This window comes from Lutra lutra, chromosome 7, assembly GCF_902655055.1.
Source record: "Lutra lutra chromosome 7, mLutLut1.2, whole genome shotgun sequence".
In the NCBI taxonomy this organism is placed as follows: Eukaryota; Metazoa; Chordata; class Mammalia; order Carnivora; family Mustelidae; genus Lutra; species Lutra lutra.
The window spans coordinates 8,079,527-8,104,771 of NC_062284.1; the positions used below are offsets into that span (position 1 = coordinate 8,079,527).

The 25,245-nt window shown below is 39.7% G+C and overlaps 1 long non-coding RNA gene across 1 annotated transcript in view; it reads left to right on the forward strand.

Moving 5' to 3' along the window:
• LOC125104184 (uncharacterized) overlaps nucleotides 1–25,245 on the forward strand; it is a 51,695-nt gene that overhangs the window by 10,179 nt on the left and 16,271 nt on the right. The window contains exon 2 of the long non-coding RNA XR_007128605.1: nucleotides 3,295–3,360. This is a non-coding gene — a long non-coding RNA (uncharacterized LOC125104184). The remainder of the gene's footprint in view (nucleotides 1–3,294; nucleotides 3,361–25,245) is intronic.

Below are 25,245 nucleotides of genomic sequence, written 5' to 3' on the forward strand. Positions count from 1 at the left end.
GTCTACAATAGCCAAACTATGGAAAGAACCTAGATGTCCATCAACAGACGAATGGATAAAGAAGATGTGGTATATATACACAATGGAATACTATGCAGCCATCAAAAGAAATGAAATCTTGCCATTTGCGACGACGTGGATGGAACTAGAGGGTATCATGCTTAGCGAAATAAGTCAATCGGAGAAAGACAACTCTCATATGATCTCCCTGATATGAGGGAGAGGAGATGCAACATGGGGGGTTGAGGGGGTAGGAGAAGAGTAAATGAAACAAGATGGGATTGGGAGGGAGACAAACCATAAGTGACTCTTCATCTCACAAAACAAACTGAGGGTTGATGGGGGGAGGGGGTTGGGAGAGGGTGTGGGGTTATGGATATTGGGGAGGGTATGTGCTATGGTGAGTGTTGTGAAGTGTGTAAACCTGGCGATTCGCAGACCTGTACCCCTGGGGATAAAAATATATGTTTATAAAGCTGTAAAAAAAAAAAAAAAAAAAAGAAAGAAAAAAAAAGAAAGAAAGGATGAATACCCAAGTTTTGTAGCAACATGGACGGGACTGGAAGAGATTATGCTGAGTGAAATAAGTCAAGCAGAGAGAGTCAATTATCATATGGTTTCACTTATTTGTGGAGCATAACAAATAGCATGGAGGACAAGGGGAGATGGAGAGGAGAAGGGAGTTGAGGGAAATTGGAAGGGGAGGTGAACCATGAGAGACTATGGACTCTGAAAAACGATCTGAGAATTTTGAAGGGGTGGGAGGTTGGGGGCACCAGGTGGTGGGTATTGTGGAGGGCACAGATTGCATGGAGCACTGGGTGTGGTGCAAAAATAATGAATACTGTTATGCTAAAAAAATAAAAAATTATAAATAAAATAACTAAAAAAAAAAAGTTATAAATACAGTGAAGGATAAGGAAGAACATCTACCTTTATTACGAACACTCAGTAAGAAACACTTCTCTGGGGGCGCATAGGTGGCCCAGTTGGTTAAGCATCTGATTTCCACTCAGATCATGATCTCAGAGTCCCATGTCTCATTCTCTGCTCAGCGGGAAGCCTGCCTCTTCCTCTCCCTCTGCACACTGCTCCCCCTGGTTGTACCCTCTCTCTCTACCTGTCAAAAAAATAAAATCTTAAAAAAAAAAAAAAGTAAAAAGAAATACTTCTATGTTCAAGTTGCCTCAGTGGAAATAAAAATAAAATCCAGGAATTTGGTTCTTCAAACCAATGAGTATCTGGACACTGATACCCAACATTGAGTTTGATATAGTCTTAATGATAGAATCAGTTCTTTCTCATTTGTATCTATTCAGCTGGTTGACCTTGTGTCCACCGTAAGATTTCTAAATCCTTGTTTTGTGCTAAAAATGGTAGAGATATCCAGTAGATGCATGAAGGTAATATTGGCAAGATTAACACCAACTGCAGCTATAAATGGGCTGTTCAATATAAGCAAATAGTTCACAGACCTAAAGTTTAGTGCATTTTAAGTACCTAAACTTTCAATTTTTACAATTTATGTAGACATGTTTTGAAAATGCAGATATCTTTTCCATTTACACTTAGGCCAAAGGATTCAGTGGAATTTCACTTTTACTTCCTGATTCAGAATTATCTTTATATATCTTAGTTAATGTGCTATCTATCCTAGAAGCCAGGGAGGGGTAGAGGGTTGTAAGCCACTAGACTAACATGCTTAGAGCTCCCGTGCATTTTTGTTTTATGAATTCTTTCTCTGTCTTGTTTCCACCTCTCTCCATTTATTAGCTACTGCAGGTTAGGAAATCCGATCATTGAAGGCAGAGATTATATTTTAGAGACAGACAGATATATAAAGACATTAAAATTCTCATTTCCCTGCTGATTACCTTTTTGACACTGAAAAATAAACTCTCTAAAATTTCAGTTTCTTCATTAAAAGGTGGGCATAATAATGACACTCACTTTACAGGGTTGGTGGAAAGATGAAATAAGGTGTTGTGTGTAAGTACTTCCAGAGAGGCAGGTGTCCTCACGATTCTCATTATTGTTGCCGTTTCATCACTGTTGTGAACCTCCTGTGAAGAGGATGGAAGAACAGTGCACAGAGTGAAGCAGTAGCACATCAGAACCATGCATGAGTCTCTCCTGGCTGCTCCGATTCATCTTAGTTTCAGTCTATGTTTCACTTAGGAGTTGCTCCTGGAAAGTAATCTCTGGATAAAGGAGTTGTTTCTGTACTGTGTAAAGGATATTAGATCCTGATGTTGTGAAAATCACTTGTGGTTCTTTAAACCAAGAGAAGCACTGTCTCTAAGATAATGCAGTCCTAGAAAAAATATAATTTTAAGGTGTGAGTTGAAAATGGCCTAAATCAAGTGCTTTTACAACATTTCCTTTATTAAGTTAATACAACTTTCTGAGTGTTGGTCTGCCCTCCCGTTGCTCTGACGTCTGGGAACTATGACCCAGATAAGTGGAATCTATTTTTATGAAGTTTGTGTGTGCTTATATTTTCTTATCCAAGGAGGCATAGTAGGTGAAGGGCACAGAGACAAGAAAGCAACAGTTTCTTTAAGACAGATAGTGCATCTTATGGGCTTTAAATATATTCTCACTGACAGAGGAGGAACTTGACACATGCAAGAACTTAACTACTTGCTCATTTGAAGAGAGTCTCATTAAGTGTCACACAGTCCCTGTGAAGGAATGGTGTGCTCATCATTGTGCTGGAAGTCACCTAACTTCTGGTTTCTGTCACGAGTTTGACAAAATGAGTGACCTCATAAAGACATGAAATTCTTTGAAATTTTCCTCATCTATGAATTATAGATAACTATGCCTGAATTCAGGTTATAAACAAAAATGATATCGTCACTCTTCCACCAGAATATAAGACTATACAGGCTTGTATTTTTGTGTTTTGTTTATGGCTTTATTCCCAGTGCCCAGAATAGTACCTGACACCTAGAAAATGTTCTATAAATACAAGCTCAATGATTGGATGGCTTTAAAAAAAAATAAGGTGGGTAGGCAAATTCCAAATATTTATGTTATTGATAGCATCATCACTATAATTAAAGTATTATTCACTTTACATGTGCAATTAATCTTTAAAGGGTCTATATGAAATTGAGCACTTGAATATAATTAATTCAATTCAGTTATGCAATAACCACAATTGAGTGCATATGGGCCACATCCTCTGAAAGTCCACGTGGATACAAAAGTGGACAAGAAAGATAGTCTCCACCTGTATGACAGCTACATTATAATGAAGCTTACCAAATATTTCTGTTTTTCCAATAGAGAGAAGTTCTCATAAAGAAAATTCCACAAGTTACTACGGTGAACATTTTCGAGGTGGATCAAGAGGTAAATAACATTGAAATTGCCTAGTTTCTAAAGTTATCATCAAAACAGAGGACATTAGAGAAGAAGGGGGGCAGGATTTTTTAATGTGTTGATTTTATAAATGAGGCAACCAAGACCACAGAGATGAAGATTTTTTTTTTTTTTTTGAGCTCCCCTTTGTGGGTACCATCTTTCCTTCTCTTTTCAGCCTAGCAAGCCCCATTCATTGTTCAAGGCACAGATCAAATGTCCCTTAGAGAAATCATTTGTAACTCTTCCAGGCTGAGTTGATTGCTTAACCTGCACTTAATTCTTGCCTTAATTCTATAGTAATCAGAAGAATCATCTGAGATTTTCCTGATCATAAGAATCACCTGGGGCCCCATTTTAGTACATGTGGATCAGAGGTTCTGAGTCCCCATATACATCACCTGGAGCCTGTGTCTTTTTTTTTTTAAGATTTATTTATTTATTTGAGAGAGAGGGAGAGAGCGTGATGGGGAGGGGCAGATGGAGAGGGAATGTGTCAAGCAGACTCCCGTCCCCACTGAGCGTGGATCCCGAAGTGGGGCTTGATCTCATGACACTGAGATCACAACCTGAGCAGAAATCAAGACTCAGATATCCCACCAACAGAGCTACCCAGGTCCCCCAGAGTCTATCTCTTAAATAAGAATCTGAGGGGACTGATGTGACGGGGGACATGGAAAGCATTAAATTAAACGAGTATTCAGTTGCAGTGTTTCTGGCTGCAAGTAAGTGAACATTTAGTTTGGGCTGACGTAAGCAATAAAGTCACTCATTACCTCATATAACATGAAGTCCAAATGCAGAACAAGATTTAACTAGTTGCTTAATTATGTTTTCCAGGACAGAATTTTTTTTTTCTTCTTTTTTTCTTCTCTGTCTCTCTCTGCTGTTTCACTTATGGTGATTAAGTGATCTTTTAAGACCAACCAAACACTGGGGAAAGGTTTTCCCTCCACCACCAGAAATCTCTAGAAAGTCACTTCTAGTGTTTCAATACCCATCAACTGGCTTAGACCCATATCCATCCCTGAATCCATCAATAATAACGGGGTGGTGAGAATGAGATCAACATAACCAACTAGGAATAATCATCAGTGGGAATCAGCCATAAAATGCTTTAGGAATCTGCAAAGAGGTGTATTTGCACACAACACCTGGCCTCTTCCACTAGACTGTTTTTAACCAAGGTCAAGAGTCATGGATTTATGTTTTTGCACGTGTAACACCTCCCACAGAAGGTGCTCTGAGATTGCTGAATGGATGTTGTAGGAATGCTTCCCCTGCTGAGGGAAGAACTGGTAGACCCAAGTGTGTTGCTTCTCCTATCATTGCTCTTACCGACACACCATGACAGAAGGAGGTTCCCAGAAGCAGCCTGTGATGCAGAGGAAGGAGGAAAGTGGAAATGGTATTCAGAACAGTCCTCCTCATTCAGCTATTCCCCCACTGAGTCTGGCAGTACAAGCGATAAAATAATGTCTCTGCCTAAAATGTCCAGGAGTGTGAAGCATTGAAATATCAGAGTACTTTGCTTTACCTCTTCCTTCTTCTGATTCTGCCTTTGTAATGAACTTTATAATCACATATCCGTTAATCTGAACACTTCTTAGGAAGTAATCATAATAACTCGCCTAGATCTAATGTTGTCGGGAAACATTTTATGGCCCTAAGATACATTTTCATCCAAGTTATTAAAGTCCAATTACATCATGTTTTCTTCCAAGGAATGCCAAGTACCTGAGGGACAATATTGCAGTCACTCTCACTCGTCTCTTGGAAATAATTTACACAAATATAGCCTTGATGTTGCAGATAAAGCCCTCTGCTCTTCCTCCCCAAAGAGATGGAAAAATGTACTTGCTTGCCTACGATCACACAATAGAGCCAGACAGGGGAAATGGGGATGAAAATGCAAATTCTGTCTTTTCCATTAGCTAATACATGTAGCCTTCCTTTATGAAATCATCAGATCTGTATATTGTGCTTTTGATGAACAAGAAACTACCATGCCAAGTGGTCAGGTAAATTTCACATAAAAGGAATACAACTTACCATTTTCTAAGCATAATTTCTGAGCTCTATCATGACTCATATCATGAGTGCCAGTCTTCAACCAAGCCGACTGTTGGAAACCATAATGACAGAACTGATAATTATAGTATTTATTATTTATTAGTATCTATTATACTTTAGGTAGATTAAAGGCATTTTTATAAGACTGACAACAACCCTGGAAAGATAGACTATTCTTTCTTTAAGAGCTGAAGCTTGGAGGCTATTATGTGAACAGTCATACAGATAGTAAGGGGTATCCCCAGAACTCAAATCAAGTGTGACTATGTCCAAAGTTGGGGCCCTCTCTACTAACCCCATGCTTCTCTAGAATATTTGAAATAGGAATATGGCAGAACTCTGCTGAATTTGAACAAGTCACTTACTATCTCATTGAGTGAAATTCTTCAAATGAAAGCAACACCTTCCCCTCCAAATTCTGCAAGTGGACAACCTCATACAGTCCTCTAGAAGGGAAGTGGTCTAAGAAGGAGGGGCAAGCCTCTCTTCTCAAGTGGACCCAGAGAAAGTGTGTCATCGTCACCACAAGATCACCTGCATGTGTCTCAGGACACTGCCCATTTTTCCATCAAAACAAATCCTCAGAAATCTGGTTGAAAATTCGTGCAACAGGGAAGAATATTCAACTCATTCCTTCACTGTAACTTGGCTAAAGGGTTTTCAATGTTGAAGAAAGGTTCAAGCCACTTCTAAACAGCAGGGATTTCTGCTATAATTGTGGTAAAGAAAGCAGGACCCCAATGGGTCCAGGGCAGAGAGTCCAGAAAGCCTAAGACTTTGGGAGCACACAGTGTCAGCGGAACATCCAGGGAGAGAGAGCAAAGAGAGGGTGACATTGGCTTCGTTTCCTCCATCCTCTTCATCTTGCCAAACCTTTCAGATAACAGAGCATGCATAATTAAATTCAAAAGGGCTTTTATGATTATTTAATAAAATGAGGATGAAGTAAGCAAATAACTGTTGAGAAGTAACATTTAATTTCCAAGAGTGCCCTGTGAGACATATCGTGGAGTGAAGCCATTGCAATTACTTGGAAATTCATTGTCCGGACTATTAAACTAAGTCAGGCTACAGGATCATGAAGTTGGTGCAAGGGGTCCGATCAGAAAATAAACATTGTAGCCAGAGCATCCAGGGCTGTGGTAGGAGATTAGAAATTCCTAATCAAAGGCAAAATATTCAGCCAATTATCTCCCAGCTCCGAATCTTAAAGCCTCAAAGTGCAGGGCTAGAAAGAGATTTGAGATGCCCTCAAGGGCAATCGGTTCCCTCTAGGTAAGAATATATTTCAGCCACACCAAACTGATGGATTCTGACATGTTTTTAATTTCAGGTTTCACGTTTTATTTAGCTTCTGGCTCCCCATCTGGTCGGCTTTTCTGCTGCAAATGCCAAAAATAATATTTTTCATTGACCACACTGGACATGTTTAGGATGGGATTTAAAAGTGGCTCTTCCCTATTTTATTTTATTTATTTTTTTAAAGATTTTATTTATTAGACAGAGATCACAAGTAGGCAGAGAGGTAGGCAGAGAGAGAGGGGGAAGCAGGCTCCCCGCCGAGCAGAGAGCCCGATACGGGGCTCGATCCCAGGACCCTGGGATCATGACCTGAACCGAAGGCAGAGGCTTTAACCCACTGAGCCACCCAGGTGCCCCGGCTCCTCCCTATTTTAACACCAATATTGTAACAGAGGAAATGGCAGGATACAACCCAGCTCCCACTCAGCACTGCTTCCCTCTCATCTAAATCCCCCATCTTTCCTTTGGGCATCAAGTTACCTAAGCCGCTCTCATCAGCTGACTGTAAATAATTTCCTTCAAGTCAAGCCATCATGTCTAATTTGATGGTGTATCTCTACTGTCTGCCTCACTGAACATATGCATTTTGCAATGGAAGTTAAATACATTTTTATATTTTTATATTTTTTATATATAAATAATTTATTAAACATTTTTATTAAACATCATTTTATTAAACATCATTTTATTAAACATCATTTTATTAAACATCATTTTTATTGCCCCCTCCAATGGGAAGAAAGTATTCCAAAAAATAATTGATATGGACATGAGAAAAATGAAGGAATTAGTTTTATATTACTTCCCCCTTATTGGATTTTTTTTTTTTTTGCCTCACTTGGGCTGAATATTGATACAGTCATACAACTGTGTGTGTGTCTGTGTGTGTACATTTGTATACACACACGTACAAAGGCACTGTAAGAAATTAATATAATGGGTCACCTTGATTTAAAACAGCATTCCTAAGCCTGTTCTCCTTCTCAGCATTTATACTTCTAAATAGAGCTATCTCTATTAAAAATTAGAGATAGTAGCCTCTATTGGGTCTTTTATAAGCCTCAACAGAAGAAAATTAAATTGGCTATTGTTTTTTTTTTTTTAAGTTTCATAGTAAGATAGCTCTGTGGAAGGTAAATGGAATATGTACCAGCTTGCTCTCATCTTGAAAACTTTGATGACTTTTTTATAGATTTTCTGCAAGGTAATTAAAGTCCAATTAATTGGGAAAATATACACAATGGGTATCCTGAATATTTTATCTCCGATGGAAGCAACTTTTATTACCTTAAATGAGTGGCTGAGCCAATGTTGCAAGTTTAAATTCTGAGCTCCTAAGCAAATATCTTCAAAAAATACATTCTTGGACTTTGCTTGCTACAAAATAAACATCTCTCCAGGAGAGAGGTGCCTCATCCTCTTTGGGAGTCCATTAGAGTGCAATCAGGTTGGCAGCACGCTGGTACCCCCCTCATATCCAGTGGCTACACATGCAGAATTATGCTGTAAATACAATAATTTTAAATGGACAGGAGGAATTGACCACTGATAGGAATCCAAGGGGACTATTTCTCTGACATAAGAAATTGCCAAGGAATTTGTGTTCTCTGAATCTAGACATTTGCTTCCTAAATGTATACATAAATTCAGCTGTCAGTACATAATGCTCCCTGTCTCTTTCCCATTCATGCTCTATTTGTAAATAATAGGAAATGCATTTACAATTTCATATCCTGAATGGATCAACACACTGAAGGTTTCCTTTTCATTCCCAGGTGGCCCACTGAAGACAGGATGGGAATGGACCTGCACTCCAGGCAACCATTCGGTGACGGGGACTCCTATTATGCAATAGGTCTTCTTCAAAACACGGTTTAGGGTTTCCCTGGCATAACTGGCAGATAGGAGGGACAGAGCACACCGGGAAGACACACTTAGGTACAGTCACTTAACTATAATAAAAAATTATTGGCCAGACCTACTCCCAAGGTCTCTCTTACCTGCAAGGGGGTCCCATAGCTCATCTGCATTCAGAGGAGAAGAAATGTGCCTGAAGGCATCCGGCTAGCCTCTGTCATATTTTCTAGGCTTTGCCTCTGTTTGATCTTTTCTAACTCCTTTCCTAGTTCTCTTCCTTCAGTGTTACCAAAGAAATCTGTCATGGGAAGGTGATAATCAAAATGTTTTTCTTTATGACTTCCATTCATTCCCTTTTTGGAGGTAACACAGACTCCGTTTCAGATTCCACGAACTTCATTCCAAGTCCGCTACACGGTGGGCACACGACGAGGAATCGCCATCTGTCTTAGGCCATCTAATGTAGAAACAAACATTAGAATCTGAGTTTTAAGATGAGAAATCGAGACCCAGAATTGACGAAGCATATACAGGATGTCACCGGTCAGGTCAGCCTCCCCATTCGTTCCTGTGATGGATTCACTAAGACATCTAACTGAGCCAATTCTCTTATCAGCAAACATTTTATTTTATTTATCTATTTTTGGTACCCAGTTATTTTCTTGATTCCTTTCTCGTTTGTACTCTCCCTTCCAGCTTCTTATCTAGTTATCTCTTCACAAAACACCTCAATCGCTGTATCCCTACTCATGCCTGTCATGAAAGAGAAGAGTTCTAGCAATATATTTTTATCAAGAAAAAGTATGTTGCTTTGTAAAGAAATTAGAAGTAACAATATAGAGCTAGTGGTAGCAATTTTAAAGCTCTTACAAAATCCCAGCATCCCCACAAATTTTCCATTAAAACTGACTTTCTGGAGGAAATAATTTAGTTAGGCAATTTATTTTTTCTATCTTATTGGGGTTTATTCTGTTGTTGTTGTCTAATATGTTTCATTTCTACAGTCATTACAAATGTGTAGGATTTCAGCTGCCTTCTTGTTATATATATTTCTAGCTACCCTAAAAACCTTGTAGCAATGTAACACATTGCCTACCTGGAGAAAATCTGCTACACATTTTAAATGACTACCAAAAAAAAAAAAAATTTCTCTGCACTAGTTTTATAGAAAAAACGGATACCATCTCTGTGGCTCTTTTTTGAATTCTTTTTGTAACTTTTTTTGTCAAGTGATTCTTATCCAATACTGGAGAGTTCAAACTGATTTTCTACTTTCCCTAGAGTATCATTTCCATAGATCATAACTTAGGCCCTTTTTACTTTATCTTTTCTTGTATTGGGTGGGGGAGGGCACCATCATCCACATTAATCTCAAGCTCAATTCTCTACCTCATTCCTTTTTTTTTTTTTTAAGATTTTATTTATTTATTTGACAGAGAGAGACACAACAAGAGAAGGAACACAGGCAGGCAGAGGGGGAGAGGGAGAAACAGGCTTCCTGCCCAGCAGGGAGCCCGATGTGAGGCTCGATCCCAGGACCCTGGGATCATGACCAGAGCTGAAAGCAGATGCTTAACTGACTGAGCCACCCAGGTGCTCCAGCCCTACTTCATTCTTGACACACGGAACCAGGACTCAGAGCTGGCTCCTTTCTTTTTTCCTATTCCTACTTTTCGCAGGACCAGTCCAGGTTTTAGAATTTTAGCTCTGCGCAGTTTTGGGCAGGTTGGGCTGATTTCTCTGAACTATTTCTTTTTCCTGTATCTTTGCAATTTAGAGTCATGCCTATATGCCAGCCGAAGCCATATTTTGAGGGATGGTTGTTAAGACAAAATGAGTTGCTGTGCAGCTCTGACAACTCTCTTTCAGGGTCCAGTAGAGAAATGGCACTCCACAAAAGTGACTTTTCTCTATTAATTTTCTATTGCTATGTAACATATCATAACAAACTTGGTGCCTTAAAACAATGCCCAATTATTATCCCATACTTGCTGTGAATCAGAGTCCGGGCATGACTTACTAGGGTCCTCCATTTCAGAGTCTCCCGGAGGCTACAGTTAAAGTACTGGTCTGATCTAGAATCTCATCTAAACGCACGACAGGGGAAGAATTCATTTCCAGGCTGATATCGTTGTTGCCAGAACTCAGTTCTTCAAGGGCTGTTGGACTGATGGCCTCAGTTCCCACATGGCTGTTTGGCAAAGGTTGTCCTTGATTCCTTGCAACTTGCTTTATTAAAGGTAGCATGGGAGGCAGTCAGTCAAGAGAATCTGCTAGCAATATGGAACTTACGATCTCTTGTAAGCAGTCACTAAGGTGAGGTCCTACCCCCTTTGCTATATTCTATTACTTAAAAGCCAGTCACTAGGCTGGCCTACGCTCGAGGAGAGGGGATCACCGGGGGCATACATATCAGGAGGTGGAAACCATTAGGGATCATCTTGAAACTGCCCCAGCATACTTCTCCATCATATAGTCCCCTACGCTTTAGCTTCTGCTATGTCTTGCCCAATATATTGGTGTTTAGTATATAAAAAGACATGAAATATGTTTCCCTGTCATTTAAGTGACTCACAGTAAATGGGCTTATATACGTTCTTCCATTAAGCCTCTTTTACAAAAGGAGCAGAGATATTAAGAGAGTGGACTTCACAGACATGCTCAGAGGCTCTGTGCATAATTTAATAATCAGGTACAGGGAATCCACAGAAGAGGAAATCCAGCAAATCAATCAGTCATAAAATCAGAGACTCCAGGCCTGGAGGACACAGTCTATCAACCAGTCAATCAATATCTATTGTGTACTTTCTGTTTTCAAAACCTTTGCCAGTTGCCAAAGTCTGGAGTCTGAAGCAGGGATTTGGGGGGGGGGGTGCTACAACAATTGAAAAGGAGCTTGATACATTGAAACTGAGAATTAATTTAGCCCTCAATTATTTTTGATATATAAACAAATGTGGAAGCCGATTCCTTAGGGGCAGGGGAAATTGAAGGAGAGGAGATACTTCAGGGAGAGATGGGGGGAAAAAAAGCACAATACTGAAAGAATGCAGGGAAGAGAGGGTACTATCAGGAGGCCACAGGGACCCAGCGACTCTAATTAGGGAAGTTGGCCATGCATTTGGTTTTCTCCGAGATACAATGTATGGAAATGAGACGCAGGCATGCACAGTTAGACTCTGGAGTGCTGTGGGACCAAGAAATATGATTATACCACATACAAATCATTTAAGTTCAGAAGAAGGTTAGAGGATGAGGGGCTAGGTTCATTCAGAGATGCATAATTGAACAAATACGAATCAAAACAGCAAGCAAGAAAAAAAAATCAGCTATGGAATTCTTTTTTTCTTTCTTTTTATTTTTGTTTTCAACTGCAGCTCTATAGCTCTATAGAGATGATAAGATCGGGATTTTAGAAAAACAAGTTTAATAATGGATATTTCCTGTACATGCCTTTCTTAAATAATGCTGAAAGTTATATATCACTGGAGTAGTAAGAGGGAATAAAAAGAAATATTCGGTGTTTATAGGTTGTTTTGGGGTCTTTCTTTTTCTTTAATAATATTGAACTCAAAGTTTCCTCATTCTGGTTTACGTTACAGTCAAAAAAGTATCAGCAGTATCATTAGTATTGGATTTTAAATGATTCTTATCAGTCAAAATCATACATTAGACTTTCAAGGAAAAGATGGCAGATTGAGGCAATGTAGTTATTTTCCTTCTATTCTAAAAACTACTGAAATGACAGCACATATTTAATAAAAGAAATGAAAACCAGCAATTCCACTCCTAGGTACATGCCTAAAAGAAGCTCATATATATGTTTGCAGAAAGACACGCAATAGTAAGTTCATAGCAGCCCTATTCATAATAATCGCCAACTGAACACTAGCTGAACCCCAGCAAGAAGAGAAAGGATAGGCAAATGGGGAATCGTCTCATGTCTATATTAGATGCAACAATGAGAACCGAGGAAGTAAATGCAAGCAGCATCACGAGTGAATCTCCAAACATGAGGCTGAATGAAAGAAGTCAGACGCAAAAATATATAGTATAGGCACCCACTTATATGAAGCATTATAGCAAACAAATCTGGGGCACCGAAGCATCTGCCTTCGGCTGAGGTCATGATCTCAGGGTTCTGGGATCAAGACCTGCCTCGGTGTCCAGCGGGGTCCATCTGGTTCCCTGCTCAGTGGGGAGTCTGCTTCTCTCTCCTCCTGCCTCTGCCTCCCCACTGCCCCCTCCCCCTCTCCTACTCATTCTCTCTCAAATAAATAAATAAATAATCTATAAAAAATACATAAAATAGACAAAGCGGATATGGTGTTAGGAAGTGGAGCCATTGGGCAAGGCGAGGGCTGGTGATGATTCGGGCAGAAAAGGCAGGTTTCTGACATCTCTGGTAAGGGTCTTTTCTTAACCCGTGAGCTGGTTATACAAGCGTGCTCTTTCTGAAGAGTCTCCGAGTTATACTCATGTGAATTCTTCTGTATGTATGTGTTTTACTGACAAATTGGCTATGTTACTAAATGAATAAATATGGAATCAGGAGCAGGGCTGGAAAGCTGGGAGAGGCTGGGCCATCAGCCCACATGACCATCTTAGTGATGGTAAAAGATGGAAAGCTGATGGAAAGAGTATAAGAGACGATGAAATACACAGAGGCTGAGAAAATTGCTAGCACATGCAGGTGAAGAAGAGAACCTTTACAAGGTGATTTTTTTTTTTCCCCTTAAAGTTCAAAGAAATCTCAAGATGACAGGCCGTGGTGTCATATAAACGGATCCTGGGGGCTGGAGAAAACGTCCTGCTTCCAAGACCAATCAAGGCAGATTCTTATTCCCAAATATATGTGGATGATTTAGCATCCCTAAACACGGGAGACAACCCGCCGCTGTGAGAGAAAGCACGGCACCAAACACATCCAATTCAAGCCCAGGAGGAAAAATAGTTAACATGTGAAAAGGAAAACTGACTGGCAAAGTATGATTAATATCGCCAGAGACATCACCGGCAGCACGCAGTCTTTCAGTTCAGGGGACATGGTTCTATTATGTTCTTCGTGTATTTTCTCCTTTCTGTTCTGTCCTTGGGGAAATCATATTTAGAACATTTTGAAGTTTCGTGTTTTGTTTTAAACATGTCTGTGTCTCCTACAAAGCTTCTACCTGAGGAGTGTCCCTGGGACAAGGTTGGGTCTGTTTGCTTGCGAATTGTGGGTTCACCAACAGGAGCAGGCAGGGTAGCCTCTATATGCTTCAGGATCTTTATTTTTAAAGCAAAATATAATATCTACTTCATGGGATTATAGTACTGATTAAAGGAAATATATCATAAAGTCCTCATCCTAGTGCCTAGCCCAACAACAAGTATAATACGGTTTTGCCACCAAAATATTTAGCTTTGTGCTCGGTAAACACCAGGTTAAAAAAAAAAGAGAGAAAGAAACTTTATTGTATATTATTTTCTACATTCCTTTTCATCTGGTCACAGATTTTTATTTCATCTGATAGTATCAGTTGCTCTGGGGCATTATAAGGCTAAGTAATAAAACAATGTTAAATTTTACGTGGACATTATGTTCTAACACCGCTTGTAAGGTGACTGATTGGAATATTTAAATTTATTCTTGGAAAACCTTTTGACGACATCCGATATAAAAGGGTATACGTGTTAACTGAAAACAACTTTGTAAGCAGCTCTTCTTTGATCACTTTTATTTTCGATCATCATTTAACTTGTCAAATTCTTCTATGACGAAGATGTAAACGGATCCACTCGCCTAGAAATAACTTCCCTTCTTCCGTGGCTTCCACGACCACTCACCATCTCAGACTGAACTCTTTCCATGGCTTGAGTTAGAGCAGTATGGCAGACAGCATTTGGTTCTTTTCTTTCTCTTCCCCCACTTTTTAGACTATTTATAATTGAATTAAAGTAAATGCATAAATGCATATTTATCAACTCTTTCAGTTTTTCAACACTGTTCAAGTAAAGGGCAGTGCCGCACTGCCTGAGTGTCATGCTCATTCTAAATCTAGGTCATTGATAAGTAATTGAATCCACCATTGTGCATGTGGGGAACAAGTTCCAGTTTTCCACACAAAACTCACATTTGTCTACTTTCTTTGATGCAGTAAGTCTCCTCCTTTGGAGGTCCCCATTGGCTCCAACTATAGTTTTAGAACCTGGATGGCAATGGCAGGTTGTGTTTTGCTAGATTGGAAAGGAGCTCATGTAGAGCTTATGCTAGAATCAGTGTCTCAGAAATCTCCTCTCACATCCACCTGCCTAGAGAAATCGGTTTTTCATAATGTTGCTCAGTAAAGGAGGGTGTAAAGAGCCATCTTTCAAAGGCAGAACAGTGTTAATAAAATGATGAAAGGCGTACCGAGAAGACAATCTGGTATTTGGAGTGGAGATTCATTAAGAGTCTGGCTTCAGGGGGTGCCTGGGTAGCTCAGTGGGTTAAAGCCTCTGCCTTCAGCTCAGGTCATGATCCCAGGGTCCTGGGATCAAGTCCTTCATGGGGTGTGTGTGTGTGGGGGGGGTCCTTGCTCAGTGGGGAGCCTGCTTCTCCCTCTCCATCTGCCTGCCGCTCCCTCTGCTTGTGCTCACATGTTCTCTCTCGCTCGCTCTCTTCCTGGCAAATAAATGAAATTGTTTTGTTTTGTTTTGTTTTTAAAGAGTCTGACTTCAGGCAAAAGACATAGTTTTGGATTCAGATAGTAATTTTTTTTTCTTCCCCAAATTTCACTGATGAATATCATACGTAAAGTACACATAACGCATATCGCAAGTGGAAATCTCCCCGAACTTTCACAAATTAAGCACACCCATGTCATTAGCACCCAGATTAAAAAGAAAGAATACCAGCTTTTTCCACCAAATCCCCCCTCCCCCAGCCATGGATCCTTCAAGGGACTACACTTAAGTCATGTAGCAGCTCTCCTGTAGGCTACGGAAGCTTTGCTTTTGAAATTTGGTTCCATTGCCTCCCAACAATAAGACTTAGGAGAATTTGGTTAACCTGTTGCTTTCCTCATCTGCCAGGTGGAGGAGTTTCATACCAATGTCACAGCCTAGCACATGGTTGATGCTCAATAAAGATTTGGAATGTAGATCTAAAGGGAATATAGGAGTTGCTTTACAAAACATCTTGGGAATAACCTGTAACTCAAAGGAGAGAAAATAGGGACCTGACCACTTAGGAACATTTGTATCCAGTGAATTGTGATCATCCACATTTTTTTCTATTTTTTTTTTCTTTTCTTTTCTTCCTTTCTTTTTTTCTCCCCTCCCCTCCCCTCCCCTCCCCTCCCCTCCCCTCCCCTCCCCTCCCCTCCCTCTTCTAAGTAGGCTCCATTCCCAGCATGGAGCCCAATGTGGGGGCTCAATCTCATGACCCTGAGATCAAGACCTAAGCTGAGATCAAGAGTCAATGCTTAACTGCCTGAGCCACCTAGCCTCCCGCCCCCCCCCTTTATTTACATTTCTCATTAAGACCCTTACATTATGGTTAAGGCATAATGCTGACATTTGGAAGCTGTGCAGAATGTTACATCACCTTTCCTTTTCATTTCAGAATAATAACAAAGTTATAAATATTTGTCACTTAAAAGGGTGTTTATCCTTACTGGGTTGAGAACAACTGCTCTATTTAAATTGTTGCACCCGCCCGCTGTGTTTGGAACACTTTTGGCATGTTCATGCCTCTTTGCACTGCTCAAGCCATTCCTTCCATTTGGAATGATCACCTGGAAGGAAACCATGACTTGATAATAACAGATTTGAAAAACCGAGCCAGGAACAGACGTTGTCCTGAAATGTGTCAGACAGCCATTGTACAGTATTTAACAGTTTAGACACGGTTCAGGCTGTTGTTATTGGACAGGCTTCGAATTAGGGAGGACGGTGAAAATCACTACATAGAGCACAAAAGAAGGCAAGCCTGGCTGGTAAGGAATGTTCAAGCTCAGGCAGGCAGCAGCCCTGTCCCCATGGTGATGCGGCCATTCACAGTGGCACACCCTAAATGAAGGAAGTGACAAGCAAAGTGCAGTGGCAACACCTGCCCAATATGCTGGAATTTCTAAGGGACACTAGTTATAGCAGATCGCTGGTCACCGGGAAATAGATCTCATAATACATCCAGTTCTGTGTTCAGCACAGTAAACTCTGTGGTTTGCTGGGGGGTGTGGAGTGAAATTCAGAAGATTTCAAACTGAATGGGAATCTATTCTTGAATTAACCAGTTGCTAAGCGTCCAGTATGAACCTGGTATAGGGAAGATGCAGGGAAGAACAAAGTTGACAGTTTTGGCTTCTACCCAACTTATAGGATCTTTTCAGTTATGATTTAATTTCAAGTGAATTCCAAGGGGCGCCTGGGTGGCTCAGTGGATTAAGCAACTACCTTCGGCTCAGGTCATGATCCCGGTGTCTTGAAATTGAGCCCCATGTCAGGCTTCCTGCTCGGTGGGGAACCTGCTTCTCCCTCTCCCCCCTGCTTGTGCACTCTCTCACTATCTCTCTCTTAACTGCTCTCTCAAATAAAAAAAAAAATCTTCAAAAAAGAAAAAAAATTAATTCCAAGACTCTGGAGCAAGTAAAGGTGAGATTGGGATTCTGGACGTCCTTGATGATTACTGAAAGATTGAAACTGACCAGAATGCATGGGGAAACCATAAGTAGACAAAATTTGTGAGTTAGAAGAGAAGAATCGATGCAGATCTGAACAGGCAGGCATCCCCATCCCTCTGTCTGGACAAAGTATATGCAACACTGTCCATCAAATTCAAATCTTAGTCCTTCCCCAAGTCCTCCCTGGTTTCTCAGTGAAAGGTCATTTTTTTCTTCCTCTGAAATTATGTCTTTTTGACTAGATCATTTTACATATACATCTAGGCTGTATCTTTGTGAATGGGCACACTACTAAATACTGTGCATGAAATTAATGTACATGTGTATGAAAACATTTTATGTATATACACATATTATGGAATATGCCCTACATTGCCTTTGTCTGTCATTACATGTCTGTGTCTCCTCTTGCCAATATCTGTGATCAACAAATCAGAGGCCATTTATTACAATATTATTTACCTCCAAAACCCCTAATAGAGTTCTCTACCCATAACTCATTACCATATATATTTGTACATTTATTTAGCTGGAGCACAAATGCCTGGGTTTGTCTATCCCAAATCCTGACCCAGTCCTTGGAGACCATTTAGACTTGATTTCTCAGCCTACTAACCAATCTCTCCAAGTTTCACAAATCATAAATATATACCAACATCAGAGAGGCGACTACCTGATATGTGCTCTTGGGGAATTTGAAAAATTCTCAAACTTTATATACATTATAGATTGCATTATATACTGGATTACCTATAACTACATAAAGCACATAGTATTGCATAGAATTATATGCATTATAAATATACATAATACAAATATATAATATGAACGTATCTACATGTGTGTATGTGTGTACATATTTGTTATGTTGACTATAACACATGTACATATTTGTTATGTTGACTATAACACATGTATATTATAGGCATACATGTATGCAAAATGTGTATATATATATTTTTTCATAAACCTGTACATTCATTTCATACACAGTATTTAACAGTGCGGCCATTAACTGTGGTACACTCTAGATGTTTACATAAAATATTTTCTTCTGTACTTCCTGTCCTTTTATTTTCTCATATGGTTTCCTAAGCATTTTGAAAACCATTTTTTATTTTTTTTTATTTTATATTTTTTAGACTTGAAAAGTTGAAATTGATTTTTTTAATGATTGTGTAATTATTGTTTTTTTGGTTTTTTTTTGTTTTGTTTTGTTTTTAGGATGCAAAAGAATTTAATTTCACATGGGCAAGGGTGCATACAGAAAACTAGCAGAATTCTCTCCTCCCTTTCCTTTGACTTGGCTTTATCTGAACTACACTTTCTTTTTTTGTTTTTGTTCTTCTTTTTTTAAAATGTTTTTATTTTTTATTAACATATAATGTATTATTTGCCCCAGAGGTACAGGTCTGTGAATTGCCAGGTTTACACACTTCACTGCACTCACCATAGCACATGCCCTCCCCAATGTCCATAACACCACCCTCTCCATACCCCCACCCCCCGGCAACCCTCAGTTTGTTTTGTGAGATTAAGAGTCCCTTAAGGTTTGTCTCCTTCCTGATCCCAGCTTGTTTCATTTTTTTCTTCCCTACCCCCCCAAACCCCCCCATATGCCTCTCAAATTCCTCATATCAGGGAGATCATATGATAATTGTCTTTCTCTGATTGACTTATTTCGCTCAGTATAATACCCTCTAGTTCCATCTGTGTCTTTGCAAATGGCAATTTCATTTCTTTTGATGGCTGCATAGTATTCCATTGTGTGTGTGTGTGTGTGTGTGTGTGTATACCACATCTTCTTTATCCATTCATCTGTTGATGGACATCTAGGTTCTTTCCATAGTTTGGCTATTGTGGACAATGCTGCTATAAACATTTGGGTGCATGTGCCCCTTCAGATCACTTACTGGTCTTTTTTTTTTAAGTTTAAATTATTTTTTTTCAGTGTTCCAAAATTCATTGTTTATGCACCACACCCAGTGCTCCATGCAATATATGCCCTCTATAATACCCACCACCAGGCTCACCCAACCCCCCACCCCCCTCCCCTCCAAAACCCTCAGTTTATTTCTCAGAGAACATAGTCTTTCATGGTTTGTCTCCCCCTCCAATTTCCCCCAACCCACTTCTCCTTTCCATCTCCCAATGTCCTCCGTGTTATTCCTTATGCTCCACAAGTCAGTGAAACCATATGATAATTGACTCTCTCTGCTTGACTTATTTCACTCAGCACAATCTCTTCCAGTCCTGTCCATGTTGATACAGAAGTTGGGTGTTCATCTTTCTGATGGAGGCAAAATACTCCATTGTATATATGGACCACATCTTCTTTATCCATTTGTCGGTTGAAGGGCATCTTGGTTCTTTCCACTGTGGCCATTGCTGCTATGAACACTGGGGTCCAGATGGCCCTTCTTTTCACTACATCTTTAGCTCTGGAGATTACTTAAGAAAACCATTTTTTTTAAAAAACTAAAGATAAATCTGAGATGAACACAGAGTACCTAAGGGATCTGGAAGACTTCCCTCTTGGGGAAATGGTAGAAATGACCAAGCATGTGTAAGCAGCTAAGATGCTGAGGGATTTTCAGAGCCTTGTGATTGACAGTTTTCTGCAAGGAAGAAAGCTCGGTCTTCTGTGCCATCACACTGAAAACACACAGAGCTTTGTTTGAAGAAGAGGAAGGAGTAGGAGGAGGAAGAAAGACTTTTTCCTCATTTTGCCAAGAACATTCAGATTCAGCTTTCATTTTAAATAATGATCATTCATTGTCAACATGGCAGGCGAATACAGCAAGAATCCAGACTCTACCTCTTTGTCTACCTTGTGCCTATTATAGAAATGTTCACTGTGGCCCTTCAGACTCAAGGAAACTAAGTATCCCTTTTAAAATGTAATAGTGACTAATAGTAGCAAAAGAATATATTATGTAACCCTACTCCTCTTCCATTAGCTTCAGTAGGGAATCTGCTTAAAAACATATGTATTTATTTGGGAAAAATAGAGCATAAGCTGGGGGAGGGGCAAAGGGAGAAGGAGAAGCAGACTCCACGCTGAGCAGGGACCCTAAGGCAGGGTTCAATTCCAGGACCCTGAGCTGAAGGCAGATGCTTAACCAACTGAGCCACACAGGTGCTCCAATAGAGAATCTTCTTATATCCTTTCCAAGAGTGTAGATTTACATCCTAAGCCACACATCCTAGAATCATAAACAATTAAAGCCTCTTTGGCTCTCCCCAGGGAGCAGCCTATAAGCACCACCCCCTCCCTGCGAGTTCTCAGAAGTCAAGGAATATCCCTGCCCTTGCTCCTTATGGCATTGGACACTTTCCTAGTGCCATCTTTACAGGTAGACTTTGCTTGTTTTTTCTGGGTCTCCAAGCTATTCCTTGACCCTTTTAAAACACGTATAGATATTTTACCTCTCTGTATCTCAAATTCTTAACATGTAATGAAAGCAATTTACTAGTTACCTTCTGAGGATGTTATGAGTAAATAAAATGAGTATGTATTCACAAACCCCATAGAAGAGGACCCAGCAAATAGTGTCATAAAAGTGTTTGCTATTATCATGGATATTCAGTATGTGCACAGAAGCCAACCCTTTCTTGCACACCCAAGTTACCTTCTTCTCTCACCTGGAGTTTTCCATCAGCCTCCTAACTGTATGTTTCCATCAGCCTGCTTGCGTGTACCTCTGACCTCTTGGATTCTCTCTTTCTTGCACAAAGCAGTTAGAGTATCCTATTATCCTTTTTAAAAAGATTTTATTTATTTATTTAATTGACAGAGAGAGAGAGATAGAGACAGCAAATGAGAAAGTACAAGCAGGGGGAGTATGAGAGGGAGAAACAGGCTTCCCACTGAGTGGGGAGCCTGATGTGGCGCTTGATCCCAGGACCCAGGGATCATGACCTGAGCTGAAGGCAGATGCTTAATGACTGAGCCACCCAGGTGCCCCTGGAATATCCTATTAAAGATTAAGTCATGCTTAAAGTCTGTAGTGTTTTATCGGCTTCCGAAAAACAGCCTAAGTTCTGACCATGGTTAAGGCCCTTTGGGAAAGCATCTTATGGTTTAGAACCTGTATAATTTGATATTCTTCTGTCTCCTTGACATGATCCACTATCATTCATGCTGTTGCTTACTCCTTGCTACTCACAATGACCAATCAGTTCTCTGTGTTTCTGCTGCAGGGCCTTTGTACTTGCCATTCCCTTTGCCTGGAAATCTCTTCCTGCATAGATCCACATAGTTCATTTTCTTACCTTCTTCTATTCTCTCAAGAAGGCCCTGCAATGAACCAGGAAGAGGGCCTTCACCGGAATGAGACCACTGGTGCTTTGAGCTTGTAGTTCCCAAATTCCAGAACTGTGAAAAATATCATTTCTGTTGTTTCTAAGCTACCAGTCTGGCATTTGGTTACACCAGCCTGGACGGACTAAGACAAGCACCTACCAATCTCTACCTTGTTTCATTTGTATTTAAAACTCTTAGTGCCACATGCCATCCTCTATATCTATTTGCTTGTTTTGCTTTCTTTTAACAGTGAAGGCTTTAATCATCATTCTTTCTTTCCTCATTGCTATAGACTTATTTCCAGATCCCAGCAAAATACCTGGCACAATGAAGACACTTAATGAATAGCTGCTGAGTGGAGAAGCAAATTCAATTGATTTAATTTTAGAAAACCTTTTAGTAGGTGCTCATGCTAATAGATCGAAGGGGAAAATCCTTATGATCTCTTCAATGGAAAGGGGAAAATTGATAAAATTAAGCATCTATTTATAATAATAGTAAAATTCTCCTCACACTTGGAGTAGAAGGGAAGTCTCCATCCTAATAAAGATTATCTATCAAAAACTCATTAGACTTTACAATAAACACTTAGAAGCACTACTTTTAAATCAGAAACAAAAACAATAGCAATCACACTTTTATTCAGTATTCTATTAGAAGTCTTTGCCAGTAAGGGGTGTCTGGGTGACTCAGTGGGTTAAGTCTCTGCCTTTGGCTCAGGTCATGATCCCGGGGTCCTGGGATTGAGCCCCACATCAGGCTCTCTGCTCAGCAGGGAGCCTGCTTCCTCCTTTCTCTCTGCCTGCCTCTCTGCCTACTTGTGATCTCTATCTGTCGAATAAATAAATAAAATCTTTAAAAAAAAAAAAAGAAGTCTTTACCAGTAAAATAAGAAAAATATTAAGCAAATAAATACTGATTGTAAGGGAGAATATTAATATAGGCATAAAATAAGCATGGGAATTGACAGTTAATTTACTAAAATTAAAGATTTTAAAAGTATAAAATAAAATAATTTAAAAAGTATACCAAGGTTTCTGGACATAAGACCAAAATAAAAATAAGGTGAAGTCTTATACACCCTCAATACACAGTCCAAAGTGTAATTTTTCTAAAATTTTAAAAGATTTTATTTATTTAGATAAATTTAGATAATTTGGATATTTATTCATTTATTTATTGAGTTAGAGACAGAGACAGATTAGCATTAGCATGTGTGGGGGTGGGCCAGGGGAGATCAGCAGAGGAAGAGGGAGAAGCAGACTCCTTACTGAGCAGGGAGCCCAACACAGGGCTCCATCCCAGGACCCTGAGATCATGACCTGAGCTAAGGCAGATTCTTTTTTTTTTTTTTTTTTAATATTTTATTTATTTATTTGACAGAGAGATCACAAGTAGGCAGAGAGGCAGGCAGAGAGAGAGAGAGGGAAGCAGGCTCCCTGCTGAGCAGAGAGCCTGATGCGGGGCTCGATCCCAGGATCCTGGGATCATGACCTGAGCCGAAGGCAGAGGCTTTAACCCACTGAGCCACCCAGGTGCCCCCACTAAGGCAGATTCTTAACTGACTGAGACACCCAGGTATAAGTATAATTTTAACACACCCTTTACATTCCCAAAGTGTTAGAAACTTAATAATCTTGGGATAACTCTAACAACAAAGATATGGAGAAAATGATATATCTTTTTTGTTAAGATTTTATTTATTTATTTGAGAGAGAAAGAGAGACAGTGATAGTGAGAGAGAGCACAAATAGGGAGAAGAGGGAGAAGCAGGCTCCCTGCTGAGCAGGGAGCCTGATGCAGGGGTGGATCCCAGGATCCTGGGATCATGACCTGAGCTGAAGGCAGACACTTAACCGACTGAGCCACGCAGGCTCAGTCCCGAGAAATATTTTTGGCGTCCCGAGAAAATAATATATCTTTATTTAATGGCATTAAGGAAGGCAAAAGTAAATGATTTTTAATAGGTTTATTCAATATCATAAAAACTTAATTCTCTCCCAATTACTCTGTATAATTTAATGTCACTGCAGCCTAGATCAGATATAAGCAGGTATCTCAAAGACAAATAAGATTCCAAAATAAGCAAAAAAAAGAAAAAAAATGCCAGATAAGTCCTGATGTTTTATACCAACAAGTAAATCTATAAAGGGGTATCAGTTTGCATGAACTATGTTGAAAATAAAACAACTTTAAAAGGCAGACATAGGGCTTCTGGATAGCTCAGTCAGTTGACCATCTGATGCTTGATTTAGGCTCAGGAGTCTGCTTGAGGTTTTCTCACCCTCTCCCTCTGTCCCTTCCCACACTCCTGCTCTCTCTCTCTTTCTCTCTGTGTATTTATATATATATAATATATGTATATATATTTTATATACATATATATATGTATATATAATAAAAATAAAAGGCAGAAGCTACTAAGAGTTTGTACGCATATGAAACATTAATCAGGTCATCCTGTGTGAATGTAAATTGGTGCAACCACTTTGGAAAAAAATAGGCATCTTCTTGTAAAGCCAAAGACTCTGTTGGTGTTTGTTGTTGGGCTTCCCATTTATTTTCTCTTTGTCCAGTCCCAGTGTATGGTATTTTATAAAAGTATATAGAGATCAACAGAACTGAATGGGAACTTCAGAAATAGGTTCAAACACATATGGTCAATCGAGTCTCATAAAATGTACTTAGCAATAGAGGAAATAAAAGCAGTTTTGTTTTTGTTTTTATGCAAACAGTGCTGAAATAGTTGATATTCATAAGTGAGCCTGAACAGTTACCTCATACTGCATGCACGGATGAACTCACAATGAAACACAGGACTAAATGCCAAAGCTAAAATTACAAAACTTCTAGATAGAAACTTCGGAAGAAACTTTTTTTTTTTTTTAAGATTTTATTTATTTACTTGACAGAGATCACAAGTAGGCAGAGAGGCAGGTAGAGAGAGAGTGGAGGATGCAGGCTCCCTGCTGAGGAGAGAGCCCGATGCGGGGCTCGATCCCAGAACCCTGGGATTGTGACCTGAGCCGAAGGCAGAGGCTTTAACCCACTGAGCCACCCAGGCACCCCCGGAAGAAACTTTTATATGACACAGCATTAACTATAAAACAAGGAGTTAAGTTGGACTACCTTTAGATTAAAAACTTTTCCTCTTTGAAAGATACCTCCAGAAAAACTAAAGGTGAGCCATAGAATGGGAGAAAATATTGGCAAAGCTCGTATCTGATAAAGAATTGCATCCATTTGTTGTCTGATTGCTGAGGCTAGGACTTCTAGTACTATGTTGAATAGCAGTGGTGATAACGGACATCCCTGCCGTGTTCCTGACCTTAGCGGAAAAGCTTTCAGTTTTTCTCCATTGAGAATGATATTTGCGGTGGGTTTTTCATAGATGGCTTTGATAATATTGAGGTATGTGCCGTCTATCCCTACCCTTTGAAGAGTTTTGATCAGGAAGGGATGCTGTACTTTGTCAAATGCTTTTTCAGCATCTATGGAGAGTATCATATGGTTCTTGTTCTTTCTTTTATTAATGTGTTGTATCACATTGATTGATTTGCGGATGTTGAACCAGCCTTGCAGCCCTGGAATAAATCCCACTTGGTCGTGGTGAATAATCCTTTTAATGTACTGTTGAATCCTATTGGCTAGTATTTTGGCGAGAATTTTTGCATCTGTGTTCATCAAGGATAT